This window comes from Oratosquilla oratoria, chromosome 18, assembly GCF_046742065.1.
Source record: "Oratosquilla oratoria isolate Oo_2021 chromosome 18, ASM4674206v1, whole genome shotgun sequence".
Lineage (NCBI taxonomy): Eukaryota > Metazoa > Arthropoda > Malacostraca > Stomatopoda > Squillidae > Oratosquilla > Oratosquilla oratoria.
Window position 1 is genome coordinate 27,439,861 of NC_134794.1, and position 11,364 is coordinate 27,451,224.

The window sequence follows — 11,364 nt, forward strand, 5'->3', positions numbered from 1 at the left end:
ATAATGTCAGAAATGTTCTTCTTGGTCACCGGCCGATGCTTTTATTCATCTGGAGGGGTCAGCTTTGAGAGGGAATAGCGTCCCAGTAGTTGGAGATCCCATACGTTTCTCCTCTTATCTGAAAAGAATTGCCCGGTAAAAGCCAAAACTAATTATCAGTGAGCTGCTTGATTTTTATTTATTATTAGTTATCTGTCAATTAACTATCATTTACTATTTATCTGTTTGTTTATTATCTAATTACACCTATGCATTTATTCTATTTATTATTATTCATATAATTATGATTTTTATTTGTCTTTGATTGATTTATCATTATTATATTTTTTCAGCATCCGACCTAGTTGTGGACCAAAAGATCTCCTGTCGGTATGCTCTGCCTTTGTAATCCTTTTGTGGTTCACGAACTGGCTTAGCGTTAGTATGAGTTAAGAGCGCCGTTACTTGCGGCAGAGGTCGAGGTGGCGCCCGTTTGAGCACTGTCGCCCGCGTGTTGGACCAAGAGCATGGTTCATTACATTCCTCTGTAAGGGGCACCGTCTTAGTCTCCTGATACGGAGTTCGCGACGTTAAACCAAATCGTGAATAGTTTATAAATCGTCGACCTAATGAATCAATGAGTAACTTTGCCTGTCTTGACTCATATTTCTCATTCACTCACATTGAATAAAAAATCGCATGGTGTTAACCAGAATAAAAGACACAAAGAGCTGCAAGGGCGTATATGTATCACCCGAGGTAGCAGATAGACACAAACAGCAACACATAAACCAACTGAGATAGGCCAAAGTCACTACTGCCCATGGTTTACTTCGAGATGAATGAAACCGACTTGTACGAAGGAAGACGACCAAGGTTCTCGAAGTCGGGGAAGGAAAAAGCATAAGGCATTCTCATCGTATGAAAGCGTCTGACTTGCAAACGAGTTTCGTGGTTCAGAATCCTTCCTTCGCATACCAAAGAAACTTCGGCTCCTTATTTCCTCGAGTTCCTGGTCCCGCCTACCCCAGATGTTCCAATACCTACGGTCCCCATTCCACTTCATTCGAATTGGAGACGAGCTACTTGAGCAAAAGGGAAAGAGATATTTCCTTCACCAAGACAGAGCTCTATACACACACACACACACACACACACACACACACACACACACACACACACACACACACACACACACACACACACACACACACACACACACACACACACACACACACACACACACACACACACACACACACACACACACACACACACACACACACACACACACACACACACACACACACACACACACACACACTGCCAGCACGGTGGTGCTCGCAGTATCTGGTTCGAATCCTGCCCAGGTCCGAAATTATTTCGGTATCACTGTGCTTCGGATCGTTACTCTGACTCTCGTGGGCGGAGAGTTGTGTGTGTGTGTGTGTGTGTGTGTGTGTGTGTAAGGTCATAGCATTACCCATAGATCGGTCATACGAGCTCTGAGCTCTCTTCCTGGAGGGAAATAGCTGTCGATCACGAGTCCAACACGTGATCCAAAGACCAAGGTGAGATGAACACACACACACACACACACACACACACACACACACACACACACACACACACACACACACACACACACACACACACACACACACACACATACACACACGGTTGGTAGAGTCCCCGACTATCATTACGGCGGTCCGAGTTCGAATCCTGCCCAGGGCTAAAATAATTTCAGTATCGCTGCGCTTCGAGTCGTTACTTCAACTCTCTTTGGCAGGGAGTTGGGGTTGTGTGTGCGTGTAAGGTCCTAGCATTACCCATAGATCGGTCATACGAGCTCTGAGCTCTCTTCCGGGAGGGAAGTAGCTGTCGATCACGAGTCCAACACGTGATCCAAAGACCAAGGTGAATCACACACACACAGAGTATATAGCTATATATATATATATATATATATATATATACATATATATATATACGTATATATATATATATATATATACATATATATAGATGTATATGCAAAGTAGACCACTTGGAAAAATGAAACTAACGAAGCAGAGCGCTTTCGTATATTACATCTTCAGTACAACTCCTGCTGCACTGAAGATGTAATATACGAAAGCGCTCTGCTTCGTTAGTTTCTTTTTTCCAAGTGGTCTACTTTGCATAAGTGAACACACGTACCCGTGTTCTTATTAGCATATATATATATATATATATATATATATATATATATATATATATATATACATATGTATGCATATTTATATATATATATATATATATATATATATATATATATGTATTCATATTTATACATATATATATACATGTATATATATATATATACATATATATGTATATATACATGTATATATATATATACATATGTATATATATATATATATATGTATATATATGTATATATGAATGACGTAAGCAGAGTAGGAAGCACAGGAGTCTTAGTCTTGAGTGTATTCCTGACTAGTTTCGCCGGTGTTCCATTGTAAAAGCACACCAGCGAAACGAGTGAGGAGTAAATTCAAGACTAAGACTCCTATGTTTCCTACTACGCTTACGGCAACCTGTCAGAATGTCTCAACATATATATATATATATATATATACATATTTATATATATATACATATATATACATACATATATATATATATGTATATATATATATATATATATATATATATATATATATATATAGTGGTACAGTGTACGAGTATATGCATATGTATATATATATATATATATATATATATGTATATATATATATATATATATATATATATATATATATATATGCGTAAGTAACCACTAGGAAAAATAAACTAACGAAGCAGAGCGCTTTCGTATAATTACATCTTCAGTGCAGATACTGTACAAAGAAGGAATTATAATTCCTTCTTTGTATCTGCACTGAAGATGTAATTATACGAAAGCGCTCTGCTTCGTTAGTTTACTTTTCCTAGTGGTTACTAACGCATTTGTGAACACACGCTCCAAGTGTTTTTATTGCATATATATATATATATATATATATATATATATATATATATATTTATATATATATATATATGTATATATATATAAATATATGTACGTATATGCATATATATATATATATATATATATATACATATGTATATATATATGTATAAATATATATGTATACATATATGTATATACATATATATATATACATATATATATATGTATATATATACATACATATATATATATACATATATATATATATATATATATATATATATATATATATATATATATATATATATATATATATATATTTCTAGGGCACAGGTTCTCATGGAGACAATTTTGATTAAAATCAACTGCGCTAATAGATTTAACTATTTTCAGTTGTATCTTCTTAAGTTTAAGGAAGGACTTCCTATCAACTTCATTCAGCTTATGAACGAAATCATCCATGGTGAATGTGAAAAGAAAGGCGCTGGTGAATGCCAATGGTTTCTATTGGATGTGTAACAGCATGTAAAAAACTGTTGACAACGACACCTAAAACTTCGGAGTTTTTTCACCTCGATAAGAGGCTTCCTCAGGGTGAGAAGGACTTCATTGGTGTAGAGGCGATGTTCTAGTCTTGAAGGTCTAGAGGCAAGTTAAGAAGGTGGCTAAGCGGGAGGCTTTTTATACTCGGTCCCCCCTTGGGATCCTATTCGCAAATATGTACATAGCTCAAGTGGAAGAGAAAGTTTTCCAGCACCATCCTCCCCCTGGACTCTATACCCGTTATATCGATGACATCTTCATCACCACCACCAACGACAAAGATGCCGACAGCTTGATGATGGCCCTTCAGAACAACTCTTGCCTTACCTTTACCTGTGAACGCAGTATTCATCGACGTCTCCCCTTCCTTGATTTGGACATCACCAAAGATGAGGATGGCTTTAGGACGAAGGTCTACACTAAAGCTACTAACATAGGAAGGTGTCTCAATGCCCGCGGCGAATGCCCTGCAGCCTATAAGCGGTCTGTAGCCGCTGCATATATCAACAGGGCCTTAACGCATTGCAGTAGCTGGACAGATACCCACCGGGAATTTGACCGCATCCGACAGCTTCTAACCAATAACGGATATCCTGACCACATGATTGAAGGACTCATCAAGAAGAAGCTTGAACAATACACAGCTCCTAACCAGGTTCCAGACTCCCCAGGCAACAAGATCATCACATATCATCGAAACAATTATCACGACCATTATAAAGAAGAGTGTGATGCCATTAAAGGCATCATAAAAAGAGGAGTCACTCCCACCGATTCAACCACTACCATTGCCTTTAGAATTTACTGTAAACCAAATCTCACCAGAGCTTTGGTTATGAAAAACAACACTGCCCCTAAGACCCCTTTCGAGGCCTCTACCAACGTAATCTATAAATTCACGTGTCAGGAGAGTCGCTGTGACGGCTCCAACACCTACATTGGTAGAACCTCTACTACCTTAAGAAGACGCCTCCAATACCACCGTAACCAAGGTTCCATCTTTTAGCATTACATTGATCATCACGACAAAAAACCACCACTTCAGAAACTAATTGAATCTACGACTATTCTTTACAGAGAGTCCAACCACAGGCGTATGCAAATTGCAGAAGCCGTAGCCATCACTTCCCGTCACCCTACCATTAATGTACAACTTGCTTCTGATTTTATTCTCCCTTCAGCTCGCCCTCTGAAACCGCTCCCTCTTCAACCTACACAAGACCTTCCATCAAGCCGCCAAGATCTCCAGCCAAAAACCAGAGCCTCCTCCCACTGCACAAGATCACGAGAGAATCCCCGCAGCCAATCGGAAGCCAGCATTCTGCCCGGGGTAAGCACAAGATCACGGGAGAACCCCCGCAGCCAATCGCAAGCTAGCATTCTGCCCGGGCCTAGCCGCTTGAGCTGCGTAGCAGACAGAGGTCATTCCCGCCGCCCGAGATCAGGCGAAGTGTTCCATGAGCCAATCAGAGCCCAGCATTCCACCCGCACTAAGTCGGCTGAACCGTTCGACCGAGTATAAAAAGCCTCCCGCTTAGCCACCTTCTTAACTTGCCTCTAGACCTTCAAGACTAGAACATCGCCTCTACACCAATGAAGTCCTTCTCACCCTGAGGAAGCCTCTTATCGAGGTGAAAAAACTCCGAAGTTTTAGGTGTCGTTGTCAACAGTTTTTTACATGCTGTTACACATCCAATAGAAACCATCGGCATTCACCAGCGCCTTTCTTTTCACATTCACCATGGATGATTTCGTTCATAAGCTGAATGAAGTTGATAGGAAGTCCTTCCTTAAACTTAAGAAGATACAACTGAAAATAGTTAAATCTATTAGCGCAGTTGATTAAAAAAAAAAATATATATATATATATATATATATATATATATATACATGTATATTTACCCATCCATTTTGTGATAGTGGTACAGTGTACGAGTATATGCATATGGGAAAAGTAAACTAACGAAGCAGAGCGCTTTCATATTATTACATCTTCAGTGCTGATACAAAGAAGGTACCTCCCACCTGTCCTGAACATTTCCCAATTACTATTAATACTCTCAAAAAGGACACTGATTTACATATCACAAAAGCTGATAAATCAAACGCCGTAGTAATTATGAACAAAAAAGGATTATTTAAACAAAATGGATGAACTACTTAAAGATCCAGACACATATGTCCAACTTATAAAGAATCACATTGAATTAGTGAATAGCCATTTCAATAAGAAGATAAAAGAATTGTTAAGTGGCAATAGTGAACTCGTCAAAAAAATTATTTCTATCGTCCCACTTTGTCTTACATGTATGGTTTAATTAAGACACACAAGCCAAATTACCCGGTACGACCAATCGTTTTTTCAATAGGTTCAGCTTTGTATAAACTTTCGATACGGTTGGTAACAACTCTTAGTCAGCTAGTTGGAACTATTTCCACTTCACATGTTAAGAACAATTTAGACCTTATTAACAAAGTTTTTGATGTAAAACCAGATTACAAATTTAAATTGGTAAGTTATGATATTGTTAGTTTATCTAATAAAGTTCCTTTGGATGATCTTCTAATCTGTTTTTAAAAAAGAGTTAAATAAGCACGATTTACCATTACCCTCAGACACCTTAATTGAACTGATTAAATTGTGTGTTAAAGACTGATATGATATTGTTAGTTTATCTAATAAAGTTCCTTTGGATGATCTTCTAATCTGTTTTAAAAAAAAGAGTTAAATAAGCACGATTTACCATTACCCTCAGACACCTTAATTGAACTGATTAAATTGTGTGTTAAAGACTGCAAGTTCCAATTGAATGGTAAATTCTATTCTCAGAATTTTGGCATGAGCATGGGTAATCCTCTCTCCCCCGTATTGAGTAATTTAGATATGAAGTTTTATGAAACTAGAATATTTCGTAAGATCATTCCCTCCAACATAATATGGCTGCGGTACATTGATGACATCCTATGTCTGTGGCCCATTCAAGTTAATGTAAATGATTTTTTATGTAAAGTTAATAATTTGGTCAGTTTCATTAAGTTTACGGTGGAGATAGAGAATGAAGGTATTTTGCCTTTCCTTGATTGTAATATCTACCGCCATGAAAGTGAGTCGAAGTTTAGTGTACATCGTAAACCAACCAATGTTTGCTCATATATACACTATTATTCCTCACACCCTGATGGCGTACAACGATCGATGATGAAATAAGATGTATTTACGATATTGGTACTAAGTTGCAATACCCCACGCATGTTCTTAATACAGCTTACAATTGTGCCAAAAGAACCTTTCATAACCTTAGGTCAACTCAAACTTTCAATATGAATAACTTGTAAATTCTACCGTACCAAAAGAACCTGCAAAACATTCCAAATATATTACCTAATTTCAACATTAATGTAGTTTTTAACGATAAAAACACTGTAAGACAATTTCTCATAAATAATTCTGTCAATAGTGATAGAGGGTGTGTAAAAATACCTTTTAAATCATGTAATCAGTTTTATGTTGGTCAGACTACTAAAACACTCAAAACACGAATCAATCAACACAAGAAATACGTTTGAGAGGGAAACCAATCTAGCGGCATATTCAACCACATGAACCATTTTAACCACCCAATTGACTAGGATAACGCTAAAGTCAACACATACAACAATAACATCACAGAAAGAAATTTGATTGAATGCAATTTGACCAAATCTAGTAAGGGAATAAATGTTAATCTCCATCAAGACTTGTACAAATTAGGTAGTTATATTTGCAATGAAATTTCAAAATCATTTAATTTGTAATATACCAGTTATGAACAGTTGTCCCAAGACGGTATCAAATGTCACGTGTACTTTTTCTACTACCTCTCCGCATTCCCTGTTCACCATGTCTCACTCAGTCATATATTCTATACCTTGTTTCTTCATTTCATAATTCCTTCTTTGTATCAGCACTGAAGATGTAATTATACGAAAGCGCTTTGCTTCGTTAGTTTACTTTTCCTAGTGGTTACTTACGCATTTGTGAACACACGTTCCTAATGTTTTTATTGCATATATATATATATATATATATATATATATATATATATATATATATATATATTTATATATGTATATATATATATGCGAATAAATCACAAAAACACGTGATTTACAAAATGTGTAATAAAACCACTTGGAAAATAAAATGAAAGGTGACCGAACGTTTTCGTCAATTTAAGACATATTCAAAGGTACAGAGTAAGGAAACAGTGACAATATATATATACAAAAGAAGCAGACTAAGGGGGAATTAGGACAGGCTCATTGTGACCTCACTCTCTCAGCATTACCGGACATTTGAGCCGACTACTGCCGACAATTTTGTATGATATAAAGTTATCTAATTTATATATCCCCATACTCATATTCATGTTGTTCTCAAATGAAGCTTTAATATAACATGATTCTGTGATATTTCTCCTCTTAATGCCTTAAGTAAGGACATTGAGAGAAATATCATAGAATCATGTTATATTACGACTTCATTTGAGAACAACATGAATACGAGTATGGGAATGTATAAATTAGATAACTTGATAACATACAAAATTGTTGACAGTAGCCGGCTCAAATGTCCGGCAGTGCTGAGAGAGTGAGGTCACAATGGACCTGTCCTAATTCCCCCTAGTCTGCTTCTTTTGTATATATATTGTCACTGTTTCCTTACTCAGTACCTTTGAAAATGTCTTATATAGACGAAAACGTTTGGTCACCTTTCATTTTATTTTCCAAGTGGTTTTATTACACACACACACACACACACACACACACACACACACACACACACACACACACACACACACACACACACACACACACACACACACACATATATATATATATATATATATATATATATATATATATATATATATACATATATGATTTAATAGCATTTCACAAGACATTCATAGCTTGACCTCGGTAAAGAGTTACTGGGTATCCCAACATGTATTACTGTGAATAATTGATCAAATGAACACCAAACTTGATCCTCTGATTTACCCAGAGGTTCGTTTCTAATCTGAAACAATCTTGGTTTTATAACATCGTCCCCGGGGAATATGTTAAATTTCCATTACCAATGATAACATGATACTTTTCTCTGTATTATGTTGTTGGGACACAATGCATACTATCATCGTAGCGCGGGTAAGCTCCGAAAGGGATTCAATACTCTTCTGAAGAGAATCGTCTACCACAAGTGATGGTAAGGTCTTTGTTGTCAGTTGTCGAGTATCAAGAGTTCAAAATTAATCCTGTAACAAATAGTAACTGGTTCCTGGTTAGGGAAAGGAAAAAATGGGTTTTATTTTTTTCATTCCTGGCGAGAAACTTGTAGCAACATTAATGAATACAAGAGAAGTCGGTAGCGGGGAAGAGTTAGCCTCTAGGAGTAGTCATTGAAAATACCCACCACCAATCAAATCACAGTCCCCGTCAGTCATTAGAATAAAAAAAGGTGACACAAATCATCCTTCAAAGATGTCAAAGCAGTTCACGCTTCCTTATCACGCAACAACTCAAGGCTGTCACATGCAAGTTTGTAACACCTTGAGCTGAGACTACAGTATGTATAGAGGCATTATGTTCTGGTAAGTCAATTCATTCATTGCTTTCAACCAGACAACAAGCCTCCAGTTAGAAACAGAGGAAGACGCCTTGATGAAGATGCTCCTCCCTGGTCGCCGAGATTAAGTTTCGTCGCTCTCAGCGTGGACCGTCAGGATCCAGGAACATCTGTTCCGCTATTGGCAGCAGTACAGAGATGGAGAGTTGACAACTAGCAAACTTCTGCGCAGCATTTCTCATCTCATAGCACCATCAACAACCTAGGATGCCAATTTATTGTGATATGTATATGATGTATACTTCATCATCTGCATCATCTCCGGTGGCCGATCTATCTCCGCGACCGGCTTCTCCAGATACCACATTAATGTATATAATAACTTAAGCTAAATCCTTTTAGTAATAGACAAGCATCTGGCTTCGCCAGTCACGGCTGCGCCGTGGGTGCTTGGCCTGCGGCGCTGCTCGCTTCGCCTGAAAATCTTTGTTGTTTCGTAGAGAATCATTGAACTTAATCACCTTTCGATGAAATTCCCGCACAGATTCCTTAACACAAATTTTTTTGACAGCCTGGTATAAGCTTGGGCATGTTCATTCCGTAGTCGGCAATTCAAACTCTTATAATTTTGTAAAGCGGCTTTTGAAATTTTCCGAGTACCTGTAACCCACTTCCAAAAATGTCTTTGACGCTTCTTTTTGTCGGCTTCGGTTTCTAAAGGTATTGTTACTGGTGATCTAATCGTAAGATTTGTTGCCCTCCTTTTTTAACGGTTAAAACTTTTATTACACATGTGTCCCTTCTTGCCACTTCAGTGGGGGACAAACATACACCCGGGTTCATTAAAAGATAGCCGGGATACCCGGGTTCATTAAAAGACAGCCGGGAGTCATTTAAATTTTAGTTATTCTTTGATAAGACTGATCGTGTGGTTAATATGAATTGATTTCAAAAGTAGAGTATACATGGCAACTGTTGATAACGAATATTATTTACAAAGCACACACACACATAATATACATATATATATATATATATATTGTCAGTGTATTTGGGCAGGAGTTTTTCTCTAATGCATGTTTCATTAAAAGTGATGGCTAGTTGTGCATTAATAATTTTCTTAAAGGTATTTTCCATATACCTTATTAAGGATTTGTTTTCCTTAGGAAGGAAATTTATGACTTGGCTGTATGTAGTCATATTAGCTAGATCGCGATTTCGGGTTCAAGACCCTTCTTCAGTAGCTATAGGGATAAGAATTAATCCGAAGATTCTAGTAAAGATCTAAGTTTTATACAAGAGTTCCTATACTTGCTAATCACTGGGGGAGGTCACCTGGTATTACGGGCAGGGACGAAATGTCACGTGCGCTAGGGAGCCTCCGGGTTTGTGTTGTGGCGGAATGTGGCGTTTTGTCTCGTAGTTGGACAAGTGGCGTTTTGTCTCGTATTGGCGTTTGTGGTGTTATGTCTCATGTTTGTATTTGTAACGGTTTGTCTCATGCTTGGAAGGGCTCTAAGGTCTTCTGCTTGTACATTTAGGTTTGGGCTCAACTCTTTAATATACAACGCTTCTAAAATTGGGAGGCGTCTATCGTCAGTACATAAATCCAAAATCTCGGTGTTTTTCTCTAGTGTCTCTCTTGCTAGTGTTATGCCGTGGGCTTCTCTTAAGTGATTTTTAGGGGCTCCAGATGTCAGGTGGTATGAGAGGCGACGGGATAACCTCATTGTCGTCATGCCAATATAGGTGGATGGGAGGGCTTCACAGTTCCCTCGTGTACATGTGAACCTATAGATGACATGTGATTTCTGAAGTTCCTTTCTTTCTTGTAGGGGGCTGTTTCTAATAAGAAGGTGGCTAGTTTTCTTGAACCCGAAATCGCGATCTAGCTAATATGACTACATACAGCCAAGTCATAAATTTCCTTCCTAAGGAAAACAAATCCTTAATAAGGTATATGGAAAATACCTTTAAGAAAATTATTAATGCACAACTAGCCATCACTTTTAATGAAACACACACACACACACACATATATATATATATATATATATATATATATATATAGTTACAAGTGAAAGGGTGACTTTAATGAATTGTCGCACAAAGCCGTCTCACTACAAATTCTATATATTCATTGAACCCGTGCATCCAAGTCACTCATAGGAAAGAATTCAAACCGTTCAGTAAATGATCTTGAGCATAGGAATAT